The sequence below is a fragment of the Macaca fascicularis genome, chromosome 3, assembly GCF_037993035.2.
Source record: "Macaca fascicularis isolate 582-1 chromosome 3, T2T-MFA8v1.1".
In the NCBI taxonomy this organism is placed as follows: domain Eukaryota; kingdom Metazoa; phylum Chordata; class Mammalia; order Primates; family Cercopithecidae; genus Macaca; species Macaca fascicularis.
Genome location: NC_088377.1, coordinates 83,378,452 through 83,403,314, shown reverse-complemented (window position 1 = coordinate 83,403,314; position 24,863 = coordinate 83,378,452). Strand labels below are relative to the sequence as shown.

General features: G+C 43.5%; 1 long non-coding RNA gene across 1 annotated transcript in view; it reads right to left on the bottom strand.

The window, feature by feature from the left end:
• Window positions 1–21,102: 21,102 nt before the first annotated feature.
• The window catches only part of LOC107129196 (uncharacterized), a 43,433-nt gene continuing 39,672 nt past the window's right edge, over window positions 21,103–24,863 (bottom strand). The window contains exon 4 of the long non-coding RNA XR_001489421.4: window positions 21,103–21,235. This is a non-coding gene — a long non-coding RNA (uncharacterized lncRNA). The remainder of the gene's footprint in view (window positions 21,236–24,863) is intronic.

Here is a 24,863-nt window from a genome sequence, read left to right as displayed (position 1 = left end):
CAGTTGGTAGTTTTGTGTTTTAGACACACCACCCCTCTCCAATGCAGTACTATCTGCTACATCTGTCTTACGCACCATCGTTGGAGCTACTTGAGGAGAGAGGCACTGAATCTCCTGTCCGCAGCCTGGGGTCCGGCACATAGGAGATACACAAGAAGAGTGGGCTAAGTCAGAGGACTGATTATTCGTATAAAAGGGCTTTTTAAAATCTAAATCTTGAAGGTAAAGAAAGTAAAATTATCAAATAAGTTTACGCTGCCCATCTATGTAAGAAATCTTAAAAACGTATTTAATCTTAGTTGCAACATGATTTTTCCTTCTGTTTAAAGACATGACTCTATTTTATTCTGGCATGAAAGGATTTTGGGCCAGAAAATATCCTTCTCCTTATGAGGAATTGGAAATAGGGCCGAGTGTCCTGGTGAGGGCAGAGGAAAAGGCAGGAAAAGCCCCAACCAGCTGTTGCCTGTCTTGGTCCCCTCATCAAGTGCCGCCAATGCTGTAAAAGTAAATAAACACTGGAGGAGCCGAGCATTCGTCTAGCGAGGTTTGACCTCTCCTGAACCTCAGCATCTTACCCTGCAGTCTTGCTTATATCTATCTCCATCTGTTTGGTCTGAGGCTGGAGCTGGATGACTCCTGACTCCAGAGGATCATGATGACACATGAGCTTGGGCTCTTGCAGAGGGGACAGGACAGCTCTGGCGTGGCTCAGCCTGAAGCTGTGCTCCCAGGCAGCATCCTAGCCATCTTTGTTTTCAGTCCATGAAGCATAGCTTCCCTATTTGACTTCGGAGCCCAAAACTCAAGGTGCTCCATGATATAGGGCCTGAAAAAAAGAATGTTAAAATGCAAAAATCACTACTAAAGGGTTGGTGTATTACACTGTGGGGGCAAAGTGCCCCTGCCGCACCTCTGCTGCTGATGTGGGCCCTCCTCAGTGGAGGACTGCACCGGGGCAGTCAGGTGACAGTAACGCAGAAGATGGTCCTCTAGAGAAATAGCACGGTACCACACTGCCAGGGTGACAGGCACCTCTGATGCCTGTGGGCTGCAGGACCAAGGGGTTAATTATTTAAATTTCATATTCACTATATATCAGACCCTGAGCTAGATGCTCCCACCTACCTAATTTATTTGAGAACTGTGATTATGGCCCATATTGGTACAGGAAGAAACCATGGAAGGCTTAGAATGTGAGAATGACTTGCTCAAATCACAGGCCAGGGAGAGGCAGAGCTGCATGGCAGTGTGGCATTTCCCTCCCGTCGTTACTTCATCTAATCTTAAGGATAAAACCGGCCCTGGATTTACAAACATTGAAATTCCAGTTTAAATTTTCCAAAACATGTAACTACTCCTCACTCTAATCCTCTGTGCATGCCCCCCCGCACGCGCGCACACACACACACACACACATTGGAGGGAATGAAGAGCGTGCAGAGGGGTTAGGAAGGTAGTCTGGAACATGACGGGAAGACTCAGGGGTCAGGGGCCAGTGGTGAGGTGGGTCAAGAAGTGAGGAAGGCCAAGAAATAGCAGGAGCACTATGCAAACTTCAAATGGCTCTCAGATATTCACTGTGTGTTCCCTTCTGAGGAAGGCAGGAAGAATAAAACATTAAAATGCTCTATGTTAACATCTTATGTTTTAGAAAATGAAGCTGAGCTTGAGTTTACCTCACCTGGCTTTAAGGACCTTACAGTGTTCTTGCATTCTCAACCCCATTAGTTCCCCTGTGTCTCAGGCTTTCTAGTCTAAGTGGGTTTATTACTGAAATAATTGTCATGAAGATGCCCTACCGGACACGTCATGAGCTTTGGTTACTACTTTCTGTTATCATCATGAGTGTTATTTTCTACAGATCCACATCAACTAATATCAATTAGCCTTGGGCTCAGAGGTGGTTTTCCTGGGTCCTGCCGCCCCTAAATGAAATTCAACCTCCTCATTCTAAAAAATCAACGTTAGGGAGAAAAAACATCCAGGCTCTTTTTGAAACTTGTTATTGACCTACAAAAGAAGAGACCCTCATTTGATCTACAGAGCTTGGGCAGTGGGGCCGGGTGGCAAAGGGGATGCACATTTGAGAAAGCAAGGAGGCTGCAGGGAGAGAAAGCAGATAGGAGACAGGGAGCGAGGGCTTCAAGGGGTCTCTAAGCTAAGGCGTGGGGCCTTAGACAAACCACTTTTCTCTCTTCAGTGGGGGGTTATATTCTCAGAGAGTTATGTCTTTTTTTCCTCTTGCAGAGCCTGACTCATTCGTGAGTTGTAAATTCAGTATAATGGGTTGTAACTCATATTTTGAAATAAAATAAACAGAAGAGTAGAGGTCAAGTTGGGATAGGATGTGGTGGGGAAGTGATGGGAAAACATCCGAGTGCATTGTATGGAGCAAAGGTAATTCCTCTTCCATGATGATTTTACTTCTATTGTATGTGTGGCAAAAGAAGCACTGGGTTGTGGTATAAAATATATTTCCTGTAAAAATATACACTGTGTTTTATGGCAAAGAGGAGTTTTGAAGTTGCTGGTTTAGCACACGTATTGCAGACTGGGTATTTCTCTCAGAAAGTGCAACATGTTTATCCTCTCTCACAGAATGTCAGCTCCAGAGAAGACTGAGCATGACAGTCTGAACGTGTGCGGTCACTACTGTGGACTGAATGTTTTGTCCCCTCCAAAACTCAGGTTGAAACTTACTCCCCAGTGCAACAGTGGTTGGGAGGTGGGGCCTGACTGGAGGTGTGTAGGTGGTGAGGGCTCCACTCAGGCATGGGCCTGTGGCATCATAACAGGGCTGGCAGGAGTGGTTAGCTTTCTTCAGCTCTTCTGCCATGCAGCAAAGAGTGTTCCTCCCCTCCAGAGGATGTCATATTCAAGGTGCCATCCTGGAAGCAGAGAGCAGCTCTCGCCAGACACCAAACCTGCCAGTGCCTAATCTTGGACTTTCCAGCCTCCAGAACTGTGAAAAACAAGTGTATATGCTTTATAAATTACCTAGTCTCAGGTATTCTCTTATAGCAGCACAGAACGGACCTACGGCAGCCAACTTCCTTCCCACCTAAAAAGCTCATTATGAAAGGAAAATATTTTTAAAGCTCTACTAGCACTGGGAAATAAAAGTTAAAAGCCTTTAGCCAAGCAGAACATTTACAGCACTCCCGGAAGTCAACAACAAACAGATCTACGGAGAAATAAGTCCAGAGCAATCACAGGCCAACAGCCAGTCCACGTAGTGGTGCTGCGTATTCTACACACTCAAAACTCAGGCTCAACAGACACTGGCAGTGGGGTTGTGGGGGCAGTTTTAATGGGTAGGGATTGGGAATAAGTGTTTAGGACAGATATGTTATCATTTCATTCTCCCTACCACTTAAGCCCAACCACATTCATTCCCACGCTAAACCAGCAAAGTGGGCACAGAAGCCAGCTAGGCATAGCCACGCCCCAGGTAACTTGCAAAACTCAAAAGGGACAAGAGCACAGTCCCTCTTCCTAGAGGACAAGTTATCATGGAAATTATTGGCAGATACACAAACATAAAAATTAAAGGGAAAGTATTTGCTGCAAACGTGACAAAGGAGTAAGCTTTAGAAGAGCCTGATTCACCGTGAAACATTTAATGACACTTAAGCTCTGGGCCACCCACTTGTGTGGTTCATCCTAGGGTTGTGGCAAAGGCCTAGCAAGGAATGGTCACATTCTTATTTAGTTTTGCATTATTTCTCCTGCAGATGACCCCTCAAATTTTATAAGCTTCAAAGACCACAAAACATAATTCATCCTAGATATTCAGAGTTAAGATGAAATAGTTAAGAGTTAATATAAATCACTAAGAAAAAATACAGTACAATGTGTGGGAAAAAGATATAAACAATTTATAGAAGAAAATACATAAATGGTAAATAAGCAGAAAACATAATCTCTGCCTTGTTTATAATTAGAAATATGTAGATTAAAATAAAACCCAAATTTTTTCCCTCAGATATGCAAAACAAATTTTTTTTTTTTTTTTTGAGGTGGAGTCTCGCTCTGTAGCCAGGCTAGAGTGCAGTAGTGCAATCTCAGCTCACTGTAACCTCCGCTTCCCGGGTTCAAGCAATTCTCCTGCCTCAGCCTCCCGAGTAGCTGAGACTGCAGGCACATGCCACCACGCCCAGCTAATTTTTGTATTTTTAGTAAAGACGGGGTTTCACCATGTTGGCCAGGATGATTTCGATCTCTTGACCTCGCAATCTGCCCACCTTGGCCTCTAAAAGTGCTGGGATTACGGGATTACGGGCATGAGCCACAGCACTAAAATTTAAGTGACTGATAATATTCATCCATGGTGGGAACGTATATTTATATATTTTAATTAAAGTAGAAATTATCAAAAATTACTAGAAGAGCAAATTGGCAAAACCTATCAAAATATACATTATCAGTAAGTCAATAATTGAGCTTCCAGGCATTTGTCCAACACAAACATACATTCCTTGTTAGAGATATGCACAAGGAAGTTTGTTGTTACATTATGGAAGTCAAACTATAAGAAACTTTAGCATCCATCAGTAAGGTAGGTATGTCCACACATACTCTCTCTAAAAAGAATGAAAATATTTATATGCCCTACTAAGAAAAAGACTCCCGAGTTAGAATATATTTTACATGTAAAATTCAGAAGTTAAAAAACATAACCAACTGCCGTCTTCTATGTTGGAAACTTGTGGGAAGAGTGTAGAGTTCGAGAAAATTACAAGATTCATGAAAGATTAAACATTTTCACATACCTTAGACTGTAAATGTCAATCCCTCCCTTTGGCATACCTACAGTGGAATTCCAGTTTCTTCTGGGCCTTTATTCAAAGTTAGTTTTCTGAACTCATTTTTATAGGTCTTCCTTTTTCCTTTGGCCTATACTGCCTTTTTGGCTAACAGGACTTTACTTTTCCCATGTCCTGAAGTTTCCCCATATCCTGAACACTGGCATTTAGTACAAGTGATGGTTTGTTGTTCATCATGCAACGTGATTTCACTTTTCAGTATGTTTCTTTACAAGAGATTCTCTGGTTGTTTGATTTACAATCTAGTCCTTCTGTGTATAACATGGTCTTTGTTCAATTTCATGAACACCATGAGTGTCTTTTTCTTCATGTGGATTCCATTCTTCTCGAGAAGTGTTTGCTCTTCACAGATAGATTTTCACACCTCCCTATAGCTGCTTTCATGAACATGGAAAATAATCAAATTACTCTTTGAGATAGAGGCAAGAGTAATGAGTTCAAGCCCCATTTCCTCCCCACTGACTCATCTACCTCTTGTGTTACAATAAATAAGTTAGTGAGTGTTGAGAAGTAGTCAGTGCACAAAAGCTGTGGTTGTTTACATTGATATTTTTGTTAGAATTACCTGCTCTGTGCGGATAACAAACTGATGCTCAGTACGTTTTCCAAGAGTACTTACATAGTAAGGGTAGAGTGAAACTGGACTTCACAGCCTTAATCCCAAATTCCTCCACTCCGTGAAGAGCCTCCTCAGGACTTCCTGATTGTCATGTGCCCTGTGAATTCTGCTTGCCTGCAGAAACTCCTCTTAAATAAACTGTGTTTGTACATAGCACAAGCTTACAGTCATTTTTACTAAGTCTATTAAAATTAAAACTATGTAAAGTAGAACCTGAAATCCTGGGCATGACCACGTAGAGATTTTTCCGTCTCAGGGGAGAAGGTAGAATGAAGGGATTAGATATTAACAAGGCCTGTAGAGGTTCTAGCACCTGTTCCTGCCAGACTGGCTGCGTATTTTCATTGAACAAAAAGGAGTAACAATGCAAACCTGCTGCTTGAACTTTCTTTATTTAGAAGTCTTGCTTGTTTGCCCTTTTGGATATAGGTGTCTCCATAGAAAGATTACAGAAAAACTCATCACTTCATATTTCAAATCGGGCAAAAGAAATGTGTAATGAGGTTTCCCCAGGGTCCCACAATTTCCTTTCTTGAGAAAAGATTTAAAACACTGCCTTGAAACAGTCCACTGGAATCCCTCGGAGAACTCATCCATCAGCTGTGGGCAAGACCCTCTGCGTCTTTCCACCTACCCAGGGAGTGATGCCCATTCTGAGGATGGTCCAAGCTCTTCTGGTAATTAGAAATGTCCCACTTTTGAGCAGGAAACTTGCAATGATGAGCACAGTACTTTGATGCTACCTCACATTATATTTGGTATGTGCCGTGGTCTGAATGTTCGTATCCCCAAAATTCATATGTTGAAATGCTAACCCCCAAAGTGACGGTATTAGAGGTGGGGCCTTTGGGAGGTAATTAGGTCAGGGTAGGGGACAGGAGAGGCCTCATATGGGATCAGCGCCTTTACCAAGAAGTCCCAGGAGGAACTCGCTCATCTCTTCCACCAGGTGGAGACACCATGGGAAGGCACCCTCTGTGAATCAGGAAGTGGGCTCCCACCAGACACCAAATCTGTCAGGGCTTTGATCGTGAATTTTCCAGCCCCTAGATCTGTAAGAAATATATTTCTATTGTTTAGAAGCCCCCCAGTCTATGGTATTTTATAGCAGCCTAAACAAACTAAGACACTAGAGACAAGAGTGCAGGGAAAACAAAACAAAGCAAAACAGAACCGGACATTTGAGAGATCTCTTCTCATTAGGATTCTTTAATTGTCATCTAATTGCTATTCAAAAGAATTGATACAGAGTCAGAACAGAAAACGAAAGCATTTGAAGATCCTTTAACAGCTTCATAACCATTAGCCATCCAATAAAGCACTGAAGTTCATGCCTATCTAATCAATTTTCTGGCTGTCTAAAAATTTTAAAATTTGCATTAAACACTACAAACAAACACACATTTTCTTTGAAATGGCATACTATAGAAAAGAAGAAAGAATGGTTTGCTAAGTAGGCTATAAGACTCACAGCATGCTGATATTCATAGACAGAAGGCTGTGCAAAGAGACAGGCTTTATTTTGTTAGATTTTGTCTTCCCAGCCCTCGTTGGAGCCAGTGGAGAGAACTCTATCTAGCTGAAAAACCTGAAACTTAGAACTAAAGCAGCCAATGGCTACACAGCCTGACCCCTTCCCAACCCATAGCTAGATCCTGGATTACCCGTATGTGAACCAAGGCCAGTTTGGGAAGGGCACTGTGGGAAGCAAATGTACCAGATTCCCAGGGAACAGCCAGATGAGGCTACCTGCTCCAGGCCAAAGAGAGGGAGCAATGCCACACCTCCTCCCAAGGGGAAGCAGCTCAGGCCTCATGTAAGGGAAGAAAGAGCTAGACATTTGCCTAAGGACCAGGTTTCTGGACCTCCTCGCACTCAGGAGGAGCACAGCCCCATCCTTCTCAACCCAACCTCCGTAGAAGGAGGTAGGCCCCACAAGCCAGAGGAAATTCTGAAGAAGGAGAAAGAGAGGATGAGTGGACCTTCTCTCAAGCCTGGTAGATGCCTGTCGGTCCTTCCATCTACCAAATTGCACCTTTCCCCAAGTCCTAGATGGAGTGATCATCCTCCCTCTGCCTCCCCACCTCCTGTGGACTTCGACCTTTATATTCATGTTAGAATCTCTCTGCCTCTTCCTCTGACTTGATTGTTTGCCCTGGAAGGCATGAATCAGACATTCACATCACATAGCCAGGATGTGGTGCAGTCTCTGGAACAGTGAGCCACTGAGCAAGTGGGTATTGGAAAGGTTCATAGACTAACAAACACTTCAAAGACCGCTGCTAACCTGGGCTTGGGTGCCTCCGGGCATGTGCCTGAATCCCACCTAGAGACCCCAGCTGCAGAGTCCAAGGCCCTGAGCCCAGCCACACAGCTCAGGAGCAATTTCTTCAGGGCAGAAAGTCCAGTGAGGCTCCTCCAGCAGCTGTGCCAAATGTGCCCGACTGTGAGGAAACAGTGGCAAAGAGGTGTAGGTTAGATGTGTCTGGTAGTGGGCAGGCAAGGAATGAATTGGGGCGGGGAGAAGACCAGTGGCTCAGCGTGCCAGGGAAGGCACACTGCCACCTGCTTGAAGCAATCCATTTGGTTGACCCCCTGGATGTCTGCACTCAGCCAAGAGCACACTGACAAATGTCCTACATGGCTCACAAGTTCTGTGGATGAGTCTGTGTCTGTGAACACAATCTTCAGTAGTCCAGGGTTCTGGCCAGCTGTCTTGCTCAGTGGTTCTATGGCCACAGGCAATACCCCTTTACCAGGCTGGCTGGCCAGCTCTGATGGGCCTGGGCACACCACACCCCCAATACAGGGCACAGAAAAAGTCAAATCCATATCTGGGAATGATAGGTGACATTAGCCTTTGGAGGGAGCCATTGCTAGTTTTTCAAGCAGGGTGGAATGTGAGGAGAGCTGGGCTTCAGAGGTGTATGGAACCAATTAGGGGTTTTGACCCACCATGGTTTATTTTAGGATTGGGGAACAGGTGCTGGCTGGCTGGCTAGCCCAACCTTCTGAGGCGCCATCCCAGGCCGCATGTCAGGCGCCCTGTGGAATGTTGGTGCCCATCGCGCCGAGCCCGGACTCTACGCTCAGATGTTGCCATCTAGTGGCAACAAGGTGCAAATCTCACCCTTTGCCCTAAGGCATAAAGGATTAGGAATTTTAAAAGAAATACTTCTCTAATAAAGCAAATTAAGGAATACTTTTTATTCACTTTTAAACAATACATAGGAAAGATTGCATTTTTGGTTTTGGCCTCTTTAGCCTCCTAAATATATACAAACATCACATCAAGAATGTAAACTACCAGAAGTCAAGGAGATGCCCAGGTGCCTTTCTTGAGACTGTAGTTTCCCCATGGAGTTACTCTTAGTTCATTGTTTTAATTAATCACATGCCAAGAGATATTTGTTGTATGAAGGAATGAAATAAAACAATTCCCTGCATTTCCTCATTCTGATTCCGACATGGTTACTTACCAGGTAAATGGCACGTAAATTCTCTGAGGCTCATACTCTTCACTGGCAAAATGGGAACAGCATGACACGATAATAGGACAGAGTGATGTGAAAAGAGGATAGAACCCTGAAGGCACAGCCTTGGGTGTGTCCTGATTGCTCAGACATGTCTCCCAGGGCAGCCCATTTGATGACACAGCCATGGTTTCCTCTCTTGAACAGGGGGTCTGTCTCCACTTACCTTACCTAAGAGCACACTTAGCAGCAGCCCCTGCCAAGAGTGTTCAGTTCATGTTCTGCGCAATGTCTAAGATATTCCAAATACTTAACAGATGTCAAAAATGGAATATTCATGATAAAAATACTCTTTAGTTTTCCGTAAGCTCCAGTGACTAGAATGAGCCCTTCAACCTATGGAAGGATCCAGTACTGGCAACTCAGGGAGTTCTGAATTTTGTGATTTCAAAGCGCTGATTGGTTAAGGTCCGGGATACTCTTCTCCCGCACTACCTACCCAGGCACCTTCCTCAGTGACGAGTCTCTACTCTTACAGCCCATCTCTTCCTAAATCGATGGCCAGCTCCCCTAGAATCTCTCAGGCATTTTGCACTTTCCTGCTCCTAATTTTTAGTTTCTGTCTCTCCCTTTCCACTATGAGCAAGCATCCTTTTGTCCCTTGGCTGAAGTTGATCATTCTGTGAGAGTGCTGCCCCTTTGGGTTATGGTTCGACTTGAAATGAAATCATAACAAGCATCTCCATGTCCTCATTGTCATTTCCCGAAAGGAGGTGTGAGTCAGGTGCAGGAGACTGAGAAGAGTAAGGCTGAACCTCACTCACAGGCACGCACTGAGGCGGGGCAGAGACATCCCACAGGATAGCTGCAGGCCAAGAGCAAAAGGCAAAGCGGAGATGCCTTCAGCAGGCTTACCCCAGCCCCACATCTTCTCCCAGCCCCTCCTTACCCATCCCCTGGCTGGGGCCCCATACCTGTTCCCTTCATGTAATGGATCTCTCTTGGTTCCCCAGACATGCAACGGTTCTGGATGTTCCTGCACCTCTGGCCACAAACTGCTCACTCCCCTTACTGTTGTTTTTCCTCCTCCTGTCCCAAACCACGACGGTTCCCCAGGGCTCTATAATCTTTTCTCTCCTTCCCTTCTCTTCTCCACGGCCCACTGACCAAACCTATATTTTGAACTGTAGTCACCCACGGCTGGCCCTCCTTGGTGGCCAGGCGTGACATCTCACATTTGCAATAAACACTGTTCCTGAGTTCTCCGTGGCAGTGACTCCCTCAGCTCAGGCTGCCCCATTGTTCTCTTTCATCAATAGGTCCCAAACCCAGGAGATTCTCTCCTGAGAAATGGGCCCTGGAGCCCCACTTCCTCCAGATCCACCCAGCTGCGCGCACTTGCTGTGGATTCTCCTGGAGTTGACACCCACTGCCACCTTCATCTTCCTTGGAGAACAATCATGCCAGGAAGGTCACAGGAGCTGGAGCCAAAATCCCAGCTCTGACATGACATTTCTCTAACCTGTTTCTCATCTGTAAAATGGAGACAATCTCACAGAGCCGTGGTTCCAATGAAAGACATTGTGGGAGAGCAAACCCACAGTGTGGAATGAATGGGAGACTTCCCTAGAAAAGAGGTCTAGGCATCAGCTCACCTCTGTTTATTCTCTTTGTAACCCAGAACAAGGGCTGAAACCTTCAGGCCTCAGTTTTCCCATCTGTGAAGTGATCACCTCAGCACCTGCCTCACTCGAGGGTGGTGTGGATTAAACCTAATGCTACACGTAAATGTCTCTGAATTGTTCCTGGGAGAAACCCCCCAGACCATGTATGTTATTCTAATTTCCAATTCTTCTTCGTCTGAACTCCTCACCCCAGCATCAAACGTCTACCATACTTTAAATTCTTTCTTCCCTGGCCCTGTCTCTCAACACAGCAAGCATTTCAACACCCATGCATTCATTTGACAAATATTCACACTTTGCCTCTCCTCTGACTGCATGACTTGGTGCTCCGTGGCACAGAGCGCTGTGGGTAGTGACTTCTGCACTGGGCCTGTGATAGGAGGGGTCTGGGCATCAAACACAGCACCACGAACCCCTCGGTGGTGTCTTCTCCTTCCAGGCTTGGCTGAAAGGTAGCCTCAGCCCTGACCTGTCCCTCCACAGCCCCGGGAGGAGACACCAGTCCTTTTTCACTTCCAAGGTTTGCTACTAATGTCTATAGGCAAATAGGGGTTTATAAAAACTCCAAAGGCTCCTCACTCCCATTTTGATCTTAGAGCTGCAATTAGGGGCTGCAGCTCTGATCTTCTTAGGATGGCGCCTAGAATGTCACTGGCGGGGCCCAAGTCACCTCCTACATTCCGCATTGTTGGGTTGGGGGGAGTTCGCCAGAGCTCCTGATGCACCCACTTCTCCGAGAGGCAACTGAGGAGTGAATACAGCATCACAGCAGGTTCACCATGAGCCACCTGTTTCTAAACAATCCATTTGGCTGACCCCCTGGACATCCACACTCAGCCAAGAGCACACTGATGAATGTCTTACATGGCTCATGACCTCTATGAATGAGTCTGTGCTGGGAAAACTGGATATTCAAATGCAGAATGACATTAGACCCCCACCTCTCTCCATATACAAAAATCAACTGAAAATGGAAGACTTATATAAATGTAAGAACTGCAATAATAAAACTACTAGAAGAAAACATAGGAAAATACTTCAGGACATTGGTCTAGGAAATGATAGGAATAAGACCTCAAAGGCACAAGCAACAAAAACAAAAATAAACAAATGAGTTTATTTCAAACTAAAAAGCTTCTGCCCAGCAAAGGAAACAATCAACAGAGTGAAAATACAACCTACAGAATGGGAGAAAACATTTGCAAACTACTCATTCAACTGAGGATTAATAGCCAAGGTATACAAGGAACTCAAACATCTCAATGGCAAAAAAAAAAAAAAAATCTAATTTTAAACTGGGAAAGTGATCTTGAAGAGGTGTTTATCAAAAGAAGACATACAAATGGATGGCCAACAAATATATGAAAAGAGGCTTAACATTACTAATCACTAGAGAAACGCAAATCAAAACCACAATGAGGTATCATCTCACTCCAGTTAGCATGAACATTATCAAAAATACAAAAACTAGCAAATGCTGGTAAGGATGCAGACAAAACAGAACTCTTACACACTATTGGTGGCAATGTAAAGTAGTGCAGCCATAATAGAGAACCACATGGAGAGTCCTCAAAAAACTACAGATAGAAATACCATCTAATCCAGCAATCCCACCACTGGTAATTTTTTATCCAAAGGAAAGAAAATCATGGTATGAAAAAGACATCTGCACCCCTGCATTTATTGCAGCACTATTTGCAATAGCCAAGATATTGAATCAACTTTTGTGTCCAACAACAGATAAATTGATTTTTAAAATATGGTATATATCACAAGGGAATACTATTCAGCTATAAAAAAAAGAAAGAATTATTGTTATTCACAGCAACCTGGATGGAACTGGAAGCCATTATGTTAAGTGAAATAAGCCAGGAACAGAAATTTAAACACCATGTGCTCTCACTCTTATGTGGAAGCTAAAAAAAAATGATCTTATGGAAATAAAGAAAGAACACAGGATACTAGAAGCTGGGAAGGGTACAAGGAAAGGAGGGATAGGGAGAGATTTGGTGATGGATACAAAATTGCAACTAGGTAGGTGGAATAAGTGCTAGTGCTCTGTAGCCCTGTAGGATGACTATGGTTAGCAATAGTATTTTACAGTGTTACAAATAGCTAAAAGGAGGCTATGGAAAGTTTCCAAAACAAAGAAATAATAAATGTTTCAGATGATGGATATACTAAGTACTCTGACCTGATCACTATACAATGTATGTATCAAAACCTCACTGTAGCCCATGAACATGGACAATTATTATTTGTCAATTAAAAGATAAAATTTTAAAAACACAAGTGGACACTCACTGGGGATTCTGGAGTGTTCTGAGCTTTACAGTGAGCACACTTAAGGCACTGCTCAGAAGACTGTTTTATGTAACAATTTCAGAACTGTAAGTACATTAAATATGTGATGATAAATTGAATGATGAGAGACTACAGATTTTTAACAGTAGGCATGGAGATTTGCTCTTGAATAATTCAGCTTGAGATCTCTCTCCTCTCAACAGTAGCACTTTGCTATTGACAAACTCCCTGAACATGCATTATATCCTTGACTCCTACAACATTCCTAAAACTGATGATGGCAAGTACTACGAAATCCATATTACAAATGAGTAAGTGGAGATTTGGTGAAATTAAGGGACTTGCTCCCAGTCACTCAGCTGGTAAAGGTTCACGGATCTTGGCTTAGGAATTCAAAGAACAGGGCTCTGGCTCCTCTCCCCAAGATAGACTCTGAAAATTTCTGCCCAACCGTCACTCAGTGATGTCCATGATACATTCAACTTTGGTTCATTTTGAATTTTCAGTGTTTGCTTTCCCCATGAAATCAATTTTCTGTTTTATTGCAAACATATGACTGCAAGGTCCTTGGAAAGATAGAGTTTGAAATAGAAACATCTGATGAAAACTGTCACTTGATAATTACTTCTAAAAGAGCTGAGCTGACAAAATACAAAAAAAAAAAAACACATGTAGTTGAAAAACTCATAATGGTGGAAATAGGATGCCTGGTCTCAGCCTGACTTTTGACAGTCACTGTGTCGTGTGTGTGTGTGTGTGTGTGTGTGTGTGTGTGTGTGTGTATGAGAGCGAGAGAGAGAATGTGCGAGAATGTGTATGAGTATGTTTTTATGATTATTTGTGTTGTGTGAGTATATAGGAGTGTACTGAGTGTGTGTGTATGTGTGCATGTCATGCACATATGTGTGAGTGTGCCTAAATGTGCAATATGTATACATGTATTTTTGTGAGTGCATTGTGTGCATATGTATGTTCTGAGCAAATGTGTGTGTTGGTATGTGTATGTGTTTGAGTTTGTGTGTGTGTGAGACTGAGTTTATACCTGTGAATGTGAGTGTATAAGTAAGTGTGTGTTAGATTTGTATATGTATATGTGTGAGAGGGCAAATTTGTGAATGTGAATGTGTGTGAATGAGTGTGCATGTGTGAATGTGTAAGTATATGCAAAACAGTATGTATATTTGTGTGAGTGTCTCTGTGTGTTTGTGTGAACTGTGTGATATATACACATTTGCACACCTGGGTAGCATCAGGCAAATGATACTTACAATTAGGAGTCTTCCTGCCATTTATCCAGTGTATCTACATAAGAAACAACTAACTTGAGCACTTTTTTGCTCATTATTTCATCATGCACCCTCTACCTTTTAAGTCTATGAAAGAAAATGTCACTATGCCTGGTGGCCGTGAGGCACCACAAACTAGCACTCTTCAAAGAAAGTATAAAATAGATTCAGACATATGTGAAAAATTACCTGGGGCAGTTTCATTTCAAAGCATCCTGAATTAACTAATTAGTGAATTACTTAATTCATCAGAATAGCAAAAGTTATTTCTCCCTTAGGGCTTTAGAATTTCTCTTAAACCAGGCACACAGGCACAAGCACACATGCACACATGGCTTGCTGGTCAAATCCTGGGTGCTAAGCATTGATAACCGCTTTCCATTGTGAACAATGTTGACTACCTCTCTTCTCTGGTTTCTGCTGCCTCCAGTTCTTTCTTTGGTAACCAAGTAGGCCTCATTTTCTCAGAGAAAAACCATGATTCCTTTTGAAGCAGTCACAGATCTGCCCCCTTTACTTCAAGACACCCCCAAAGGTAACCATGGAGCCTCAGAAGCCTGAAGCCTGAAGAAGTCAATTGCATGGGTTTATAAGGCACAAACATTGGTGAGGGCACCTAAGCCCTTCCTATATTCACACTAGGTGACATGGCCTTGCCACCATCTCCAGCAAGTATAAAGGGAAATTCTTGGCTACCCAGGAATTCAGTGGCCAAATGTTGGATCTTCCAGTGAGCAAACTGCTTTACAGAACATAGAAGGTGTGTACCCTCAAATTGAACACAGAGCTGCTGGGATTGTGGAAAGCACGAGATGGTGGTGAGAAGACCTGGGTGTTAAGAACCTCTTTCACCTAGTAAAAATGTGAGCACCTGGGCAAGCCACAACTGCTCCAGGCCCAGGTCTCTTCATCTCTAAGATAAAGGAGTCAATAATACCTGAGGTCCTTCAGGGATATAATGTTCAGGATTACGCAAGTAAATAGGAATTGCAATAATTCCTATATTTACACTATGTTAGGAAGAGGAGACATTCTGCAAAGGAAAATTAAAGTAACTACGAACAAAATCTGAAATTTTTACAACATTTCTGCATTTAGATCATCACCACAATTTTCTAAGAATGTCAATTAAGTGATCAGGAAAGAGAGTTTGCAGGAAGTAAAAGCCAAAGAGTCCTATGGGGAGTCACAGTAAAAACATGATTTATGTGGCCCATCTCTGTTGCCCAGAGCCCTGTGGGGTGGTGAGGACCACATGGTAGTGCAAGAGGCAGGAAACATGGAAGGTTGGGGTCTGTGAGCGGGGGACAAAGGGGAAATGAGCAGATTTCTGGTGGAGTCTCTGTGGAATGCGAGAATCCTTTCTGGCACTCTGGCAAAATGCTGACTTACGCCAGGAATTGTGTATGCTCCTCAGGGCCTTAATAAAAAAGAAAAGCAGATGCTGGAGGGGCTGGTTATCGTATGGATCTTGGCAGGCATATGGAATTTAACAGCTAAATAGAGAACTCAGTTTAAAATGGATATGGCTCTCACCAGCAGGCTTCCATATTAGGCACACACACACATGCTCGCTCGCTCTCTCTCTCTCTCTCTCTCTCTCTCTCTCTCTCCAAAAGGGCTCAAAAGGAGAAATTTTGGTCAGGCATGGTGCCTCATGCCTGTAATCCCAGCACTTTGGGAAGCCGAGGTGGGTGGATCACTTGAGGTCAGGAGGTTGAGACCAGCCTGGCCAACATGGTGAAACCCCGTCTCTACTAAAAACACAAAATTAGGTGGATGTGGTGGCACGTGCCTCTAATCCCAACTACTTGGCAGGCTGAGGCAGGAGAATCATGTGAACCCAGGAGGTGGAGGCTGCAGTGAGCCAAGATCATGCCACTGTACTCCAGACTGGGTGACAGAGTGAGACTCTGTCTCAAAAAAAAAAGAGGGAAATTTCAAAGTATGTCTAACCACAAGGTTGGAACCCACCTTGTGACCCTTTGGCTTCCCTCTCACCTTCATGAAATTCCTCATCAATTTCTGTTAATGGCACCTTCTTAGTTTCCATCACTTGAAACCCATATGGCCATACCTTTTCACTGACTCCTGCGTCCATCATTCTTGCTTCTAGAATCTCTTTAATTTAGTTCCTTTCTCTGCTGCAAAGAGATCCTTGTAAAATAAACACTAGAGAGTCCACTCACCAGATCAAAATCCCTAATTATGGGTGTGACCTGGCAGCTGGGGGTGTGGGTATAAAATCGACCCAGGTTATTCTAATGTGCAGCAAAGTGGGAGGACCCCAGGTCTCCAGTATTCTAAGTTCTTTACCATCTGCCTGCCTGCTACTCAGCCTCATATTCCACACCTCCAACTCTGGCAGTAGCCAGAATATTCCATATTTTCAAGGTTTCTGTTTCTGTCTATACCATTCCCTACTTATAGATATAAATATAAATATAGATTATATAGATATAGATAGATATAATATGCATCATTTATAATAACAAAAATCTACACAAAGCCTAAATGTCCAAAAAGAGGACACACTAGCCTATTATAATATTTCCAACTTGTTGACCATTCTATCCATGTTTTGCAACTCACCTCGGATGCAAACACTTCAGGGTGGAAGCTCTGAAACATTTGTGGCAGAATCAGATGCTTTTCCTCCCAACACTGCTCGAATATATTTATGCATTTCTTATAGAACTTGCCATGTTCTGCCAAAATGTGTTTGGCTCCTCCCCACATAGGACCATAAGCTTTTTGGAAAAAGAACTACATCTTAGTAAGTCATGTGCCAACATATATATCAGAATGCCTTTTACAAAACAGAAGATTTGTCATTGCTTGTGGAATAAATGAATAAATTAAAACCTCCACCTGCCGGGTTCAAGGGATTCTCCTTCCTCGGCCTCCCAGGTAGCGGGGATTACAGGCATGCACCACCACACCCTGCTAATTTTGTATTTTTAGTAGAGATGGTTTCTCCATGTTGGTCAGGCTGGTCTCGAACTCCCGATTTCAGATGATCCACCCGCCTCAGCCTCCCAAAGTCCTGAGATTACAGGCATGAGCCACCACGCCTGGCCAGTTCCCACACTTTCAAACACAGAAGCTGAGGGTCTGAGAGATGCAGTGACTCACAAGGTGTCAGCACCATCCCCTGAGCCTCGCCCAGCTCCTTCCTTCCGTTCTAGGAGTGAGGCATTCACACCTTTTATTGCACAGGAGACACTGATGGAAGAGAGCCCTGCATCCATCCTCAGAGGGGACGAGGGATGGTCCTAGAGCCCATGAGGTGAGAGGTGAGGGCAGTCCTGCCAAGGTCACGGAGCAAAGGTCACTCACTGCTCATTGTTATGCTTTTCCCTGTCACATACGTTCTGTCAAACACTAGTTCTCTAAGATTATAAAATCTCTGGAAGAGGCCGGGCTGTCATACCAACACTTTGGGAGACCAAGGCAGGAAGATCACTTGAGCCCAGGAGTTTGAGATCAGTCTGGGCAACAGAGTGCAACCTTGTCTCTACAAATAATGAAAAATTATTCTGGTGTGGTGGTGCACGCCTGTAATTCCCAGTTACTCAGGAGTCTGAGGCAGGAGAATTGCTTGAGCCCAGGAAGTTGAGGCTGCAGTGAGCTGTGATCATGCCACAGCACTCAGCTTGGGCAACAGAGCGAGACCCTGTCTCAAAACACAAACAAACAAACAAACTCTGGAAGACAACCTAGGTAATACCATTCAGGACATAGGCACAGTCAAATAGTTCATGATGAAGACCCCAAAAGCAATTGCAACCAAAGCGAAAATTGACACACGGGATCTAATTAAACTAAAAAGCTTCTGCACAGCAAAATAAACTATCAACAAAGTAAACAGACAACCTATAAAATGGGAGAACATTTTTGCAAACTATGCATCCAACAAAGGTCTAATATTTAACATCTATAAGGAACTTAACAAATTTACAAGCAAAAACATACAATCTCATTTAAAAAAAAGTAGGCAAAGGACATGAACAGACACTTTTCAAAAGAAGACATACATGTGGCAAACAATCACAAGAAGAAAAACTCAATATTACTGATAATTAGGGAAATGCAAATCAAACCACAGTGAGATAACATCTTACACCAGTCGGAATGGCTATTATTTAAAGAGTCAAAAAATAACAGATGCTGGCAAGGTTATGGAGAAAAAGAAACACTTATCCACTGTTGGTGGGAGTGCAAATTAGTTCAACCATTGTGGAAGACAGTGTGGCGATTCCACAAAGACCTAAAGAGAGAAATACCATTTGACCCAGCAATCCCATTACTAGATATATACCCAAAGAAATACAAATCATTCTATTATAAAGACACATGCACGGATATGTTCATTGCGGCACTATTCACAATAGCAAAGACATGGAATCAACCTAAATCCCATCAATGATAGACTGGATAAAGAAAATGTAATATATACACCATGGAATACTATGCAGCCATTAAAAAGAACGAGATAGGAACATGAATGGAGCTGGAGGCTGTTATCTTTAGCAAACTAACACAGAAACAGAAAAACATATACCACATGTTCTCACTTTTAAGTGGGAGCTAAATGATGAGAACACATAGACACATAGAGGGGAACAACACACACTGAGACCCTTTGGAGGTTAGGGGGTGGGAGCACAGAAAAGATCAGGAAAAATAACTAATGGGTACTAGGCTTAATACCAGGGTGAAGAAATAAACTGTACAACAAACTCTCATGACACACGTTTACCCATGTAACAACCCCGCACTTGCACTTATGAACTTAAAATAAATGTTTGAAAAAGAGGAGCACTTGGGTTCAGGAAAGAAAAATATGTACCAGATAAAATACTTTAAAGGGGAAGTCTTGCTCTGTTTTCAGAGGAATGCTCATTTCCAAGAGAAGGCACAACACAGAATTGTTCCTAAAACATAGCCCTGTGAAACACAGCAAACAACTGCCAAATGCAATGGAGTCTGAGTTCCCCACATCTCCCTCAAAAGAGGTTTTTTGAGCAAAAATAAATATTGAAGCAAATGTGGTAATGTTTGCATTGAAGGACTTCTCCAAGAACACTATTTTTGCACCTTGATTTCTTTGTTCTAGCCATGACATTTCTGACGTGGGTATTTATGTATGTTCTCAATGTAAGGGCTAAACATTTCAAAGAACTGCTAAATCAATTCCAGAAAGCCCATGCAGTTGCCTTGAAAATGAGATCAAGTTTTTGATACTATTTCAAGCTGTTCATGGGAAATTCATTGTTCATCACAGTTCGACATGCCACGTTTCCATTTATATTTTAAGCTAAAGTGGCTTTTTTCCTCAAAACTTCGTAAGCAAATCACCAAATTTTAAAACGTGTTTTGTGTCAAATATGCTGACAACCACGATATAATTTGATGTAGTAATTAAAGGGTACAAAATAAAAATAACATCTCAAGATTATTTGTAGAAAATGTAAGTATATAACAGGTTCCTTTGATAGGTGGCCAATAACTAGACTTCAAAATTTTCGTTTCATAAAAGCCTTTCTTTAAATTTAGTAATCAATGATTTATACTTAGTTTACTGACTAAATTAACAAAACACTCTAAAAATGGAATACTCGCAGCTGACAAGGCTATGGTGGAAGTGGCACTTCATACATTGCAGAGTGGATGGCAGGGTAAATTGGCACCAACCACCCTGAAAGCAATTGGGCAATAACTCTGAGGGATGCCACAATTTAAGCATCTTCTGGGGCTCTATTCTAAGACAAGCAAAATGTGGAAAATGTATATGCACAACATTATGGTTAATGTAGAAGAATCTGTAGTAAAAGCAACTTAAGAACCTAATATAAAATTACTTAGAATGATGATTATAAGACTATATACCTCAGGGAAACACTTATTTATTCAAGAACAGCTTTGACTTTATGTATAGCCAAGACGAAATAAAAATCCTTGTTTCACTTTGCAAGGAAGCGATCTCCCTCCCTGTCATTCTGCCAATTCAGCGTGTCTCTAAAGGGTACTCCACTTCCGAGCGCCCTCTGCAGGGCGCCGCCTCATGTTACAGTGGAAACTGGCTCTGCTTGGAGGAAGTTCAGCAGGTATCAGAGATGGGAATGGGGCAGGGTCTGCAGCGGTGGAAGCCGGAGATGTGCCCTGAGCACCTGGGACCTCCTGATTTAAGGACAGGGAGGAGGCAGATCTGAGGCAGGTCCAGGTCTATGACAAAAGAGAGGGTATGAGGAGAACACTGGCCTGACCTCAGGGGCTGCATCTAAGCTCTCAGGTACAGGAGTGTTGGGGTGGGCCCCAGGCCAGGGAAGGATGCTCCCTAGAGCCAGTGCTGGGCTGCCAAGCACATAGGAGGACACGCAGCGCTTAGCAAGGACCTTCCCCAGCACCAGGAACCAGGTCTGTGGGCAGCAGGCCCTTGAAGGCCTCCAGTTCCATCCATGTTCCTGTAAAGGACATTATCTCATTCCTTTTTTACGGCTGCATAGTATTCCATGGTGTATATGTACCACATTTTCTTTATCCAGTCTATCATTGATGGGCATTTAGGTTGATTCCATATCTTTGCTATTGTGAATAATGCTGCAATGAACATGTCCTTGAGGAGAGGAGGAAGCACAAACGAGTTCTGGCTCTCCTGGCTCACACAGATGCAGGCTAGGTGAGGCAGAGCCCATGGAAGCAGGTAGTGAGCTGGCGCAGGGTGGAGTTGGGGCATACCACTCGAGGGCTGCCGGGGCTGCGTGCCATGGGCTCATGTGTTATTGATCACAGTGAATATGACTGTGGTGGTGACATTCACAGCAGGGCGCCAGCCTCCCTGGACCTGTCCCTTATATGAAGCCTGGGCTGGGAACCCTCCAGGCCAGATCCTTGCCTGTGGTGCCAGTGGCCAGCAGCAGGGCCAAGCCCACCTGTATTCTGAAGAAGCTTGAAGCTGCAAGCTGTGACAACCTTCGTAACATTCACAACTTGATTCCCATCACAGCGTCGGTAAGCTTCTATCCTAGGATACTTCCTGAGAAAAGAAAAAGAAAAGATTTACATGCATAATAGAGAATGATTGAAAAAGCATAAATGTTCCACACAAGAGGAGAGGTTCAACCCATTGTAGTACATGTAACAATGTGCTGCTGTTACATGGCAGGGAAAATATATTCTAGCAAATATTTTATAATAATATGAAAAATGAATAATACCACGTATTTGTAGAAAATTAGAATATAGAGTATATATGTGATAAAACGTATATAAATGTGTTTTACACAATTTTAACTATGTGGTTCACATCTGTAGATATATGTAGAATAAAACTATGCAGATATATAAATAACTATTCCAAAACATTCATAGCAGAGATACTAGAAGAAGGTTCACCAAAAAGGTCCTTATTTATGAGTTATTTATGAGTTACTACTAGAGTAATTTTTAAGCTACATATTTTTTAAAAAGAGGAAGAAAGTGATAAATAACTGGCTTGCAATTCCTCTTTTCCCTGGTAGAAATTAAGCAAGCAACATTAAACACAAATTTTAGAAACCCCACCTGGCTCATCCCATCTCCTGTGGCTCCATGGGCTGGCCAGACCCACCTCAGCGGCCACTGGCTGCTCTTTTGCTCATGGTCTCTGTGCCCAGGCTCAGCTCTGTGCCCCATGCCTGACACTCCTTGAGCATGGACCCTGCAGTCCTCAGACTCTAGACAAGTCACTGTGCTACCTCCAATAACTCAGAGCCTCCTCCGGACCTAACAAGTGTGTCTCTTATGAATAAAATTACCTACTTCTGGCTGGGCACAGTGGCTCATGCCTGTAATCCCAGGACTTTGGGAAGCTGAGGCAGGTGGATCACCTGAGGTCAGGTGTTTGAGATCAGCTTGGCCAACATGGTGAAATCCCATCTCCACTAAAAATACAAAAATTAGTCGGGTGTGGTGGTGCATGCCTGTAGACCCAGCTAACTGGGAGGCTGAGGAAGGACAATCGCTTGAACCCAGGAGGCAGAGGTCGCAGTGAGCCCAGATTGCTCCATAGCACTCCAGCCTGGGCAACAGAGGGAGACTCCATCTCAAAAAAAAAAAAAATTACCTAATTCTGCTACATATAAATATTGGGTTTTGGGGTGTGGTTTTTTGTTTTGTTTTGGTTTTTGGTTTTTTTGTGGGGTTTTTTTGGTGTTTTTTTTTTTTTGAGATGGAATGTCACTCTGTCGCCCAGGCTGGAGTGCAGTGGCACTATCTTGGCTCACTGCAAGCTCTGCCTCCCTGGTTCACGTCATTCTCCTGCCTCAGCCTCCCAAGTAGCTGGGACTACAGGCGCCCGCCACCACGCCCAGCTAATTTTTTGTATTTTTAGTAGAGACAGGATTTCACTGTGTTAGCCAGGATGGTCTGGATCTCCTGACTTCGTGATCCGCCCGCCTCAGCCTCCCAAAGTGCTGGGATTACAGGCATGAGCCACCACGCCCTGCCAAATATAGGTATTTAATTCAAATTTTGGTGAGATACATTCTCGCCAACTATTTAATAGGTGTTAACCCTAGTAAATATTCTGAAGCAATTATAAAAATAATATTGTGCACCTACCATTTTAAAATTCAGCACACGTTTTACATCCATTAAAATGCACAGGTATTGATAACAGCAATAGCTACTGACGTGAACTGAGGGCCTCACCTGTGCCCTTACTGAGGGCTAGGGCAGGGATTCCCTCATCTTCATGCTCCCCGTGGACTGCGCGCTGCCCATGACTAAGGCTCAGGGCTGCGGGCTTGCGTGCATTCACTCATACACACTCCAGACAACCCCAGCAACCTCCGACGCCAGCATCTCTGAGACGCCCAAGTGCTGGTCTTTACCTGGGTCATACCTGCCTCTGATGAGGCAGGACCAGGGCTAAACACAAGCAGGTTGCCCCCCGAGCTTCACCAATGGGCCACACCACTCCACAGAGCCCTCAAAGGAAGGAGTTTCTGCTCTGCTGCCTGCAGGGGCGTTTGGTGGGTGGAGCGAGTATCCATCTTTCTGATCTTGGTCACGCCCCTAGAGGAAGTGTAGCAGCAAGTCAAATTGATGAGCCCATGACACCCACGGGCCACGACTGTTGCCTCTGTGGACAGCCTCAGTCAGAGGCCGCTCCTTAACCGGCGTGCCCGGGGGATCAGGGTGTGCTGTCTCCCTCTTGTCTCCCCACGCAGAAGGGGAGAAGGCAGTAGAAGGAAGCCCAGCCTCTCCTACATGGGCCCACAGTCGAGACCCTGAAGGGGTCTTCCAGGGGAAGGGGCTGTAGGACTTTTCTCTGCCTCTTGCTCACACCTCTGGTTGGAGGAGGGAGGGAGCCTAGATCCCTGGGAGCCCACCGGCAGCCGTCAGGAGCTCTGGCTCCCTCCCCCAGCACTCTGCCCTGTGAACACTGCCAGCTCCACTGCCAGGATGAAGCAATGGAGACCCAGAGTGAAAAATCATGCTGAGCGCGTGGCATATCAAACCTAGGTCCTCATGACTCCAGTGCTTTTGATACACATTTACCCTCTGGAATAACAGAATTTTAAAACCTAACACAATTTGCTATAAATAGATAAATTCCTCCCCTTTCCCCTGAAAGATAAGACTATTGATAAGTAATTTTTAAAACGAACAAAAATTTTGCATCTTTAAAATGTGTTCTAAAAATTGAATTAAAACCAAAACAAATCTTTAAGAAAAATCAGTATTTTCTTTTCTGGAATCTACTGGCTACTCCCACATATCACCTCCAATTGCACACACAGACTCAGATTCTTTTGTTTTTGTTTTTTATTTTGATCTGGGTTCTCACTCTATGGCCCAGGCTGGAGTGCAGTGGCATGATCATGGCTCACTGCAGTCTCTGTTTCCTGGGCTCAGGTGATTCTCCCACCTCAGCCTCGTGAGTAGCTGGAACTACAGGCACACACCACCATGGCCTGCTGATTTTTTCTTTTTTTTTTTTTTTTAAGACACACTGTCTCACTATGTTGTCCAGACTGATCTCGAACTCCTGGCCTCAAGTGATCCACCCACCTTGGCCTCCCAAAGTGCTAGGATTACAGGCATGAGCCACTGCTCATGGCCTCAGATTCATTTATGTGAAGTTCAGCTCAGAGACCTAAGATGCGGCATACAGTCTTGAAGCCTCACGGAACACATCCTCTTTCAATATCAAATTAAGGCTGTGGAGTTCACGTTCACCTGAACAGTTTATTTCACAGTGCTAAATTTCTATCTGTGTTACAAAACCTTGCAGTTATTAAGTCACCTAATCTAATGTTGTTAAAGTAAAATAAATTGGCATCATTTTTAGCCTGTGCCAACCTTTCAGTTGTTTAAAAATCCTGCACTTAAACTTTCATTTCTACTTTTCTCTAAAAGAAAACAATTGAAATGTCTATTTTATGAAGAATTCAGTTCAATGTTTCAAATAAAAATATAAAATTTCCCCATTTAATTACTTTAGAAACTGCGTTGTGATAAAATAGCTAATGATTCGGGCAGAGATTTTAAAATTATAAGTAATGTTTATGCATGAATAGTGATGTGTGACTTTAAAAATTATAAATCTAACAAGAAACACTTAACTTTGAATATGCTTCTATTTTATTTCTTATTCATAATCTTTTATCAAACACATG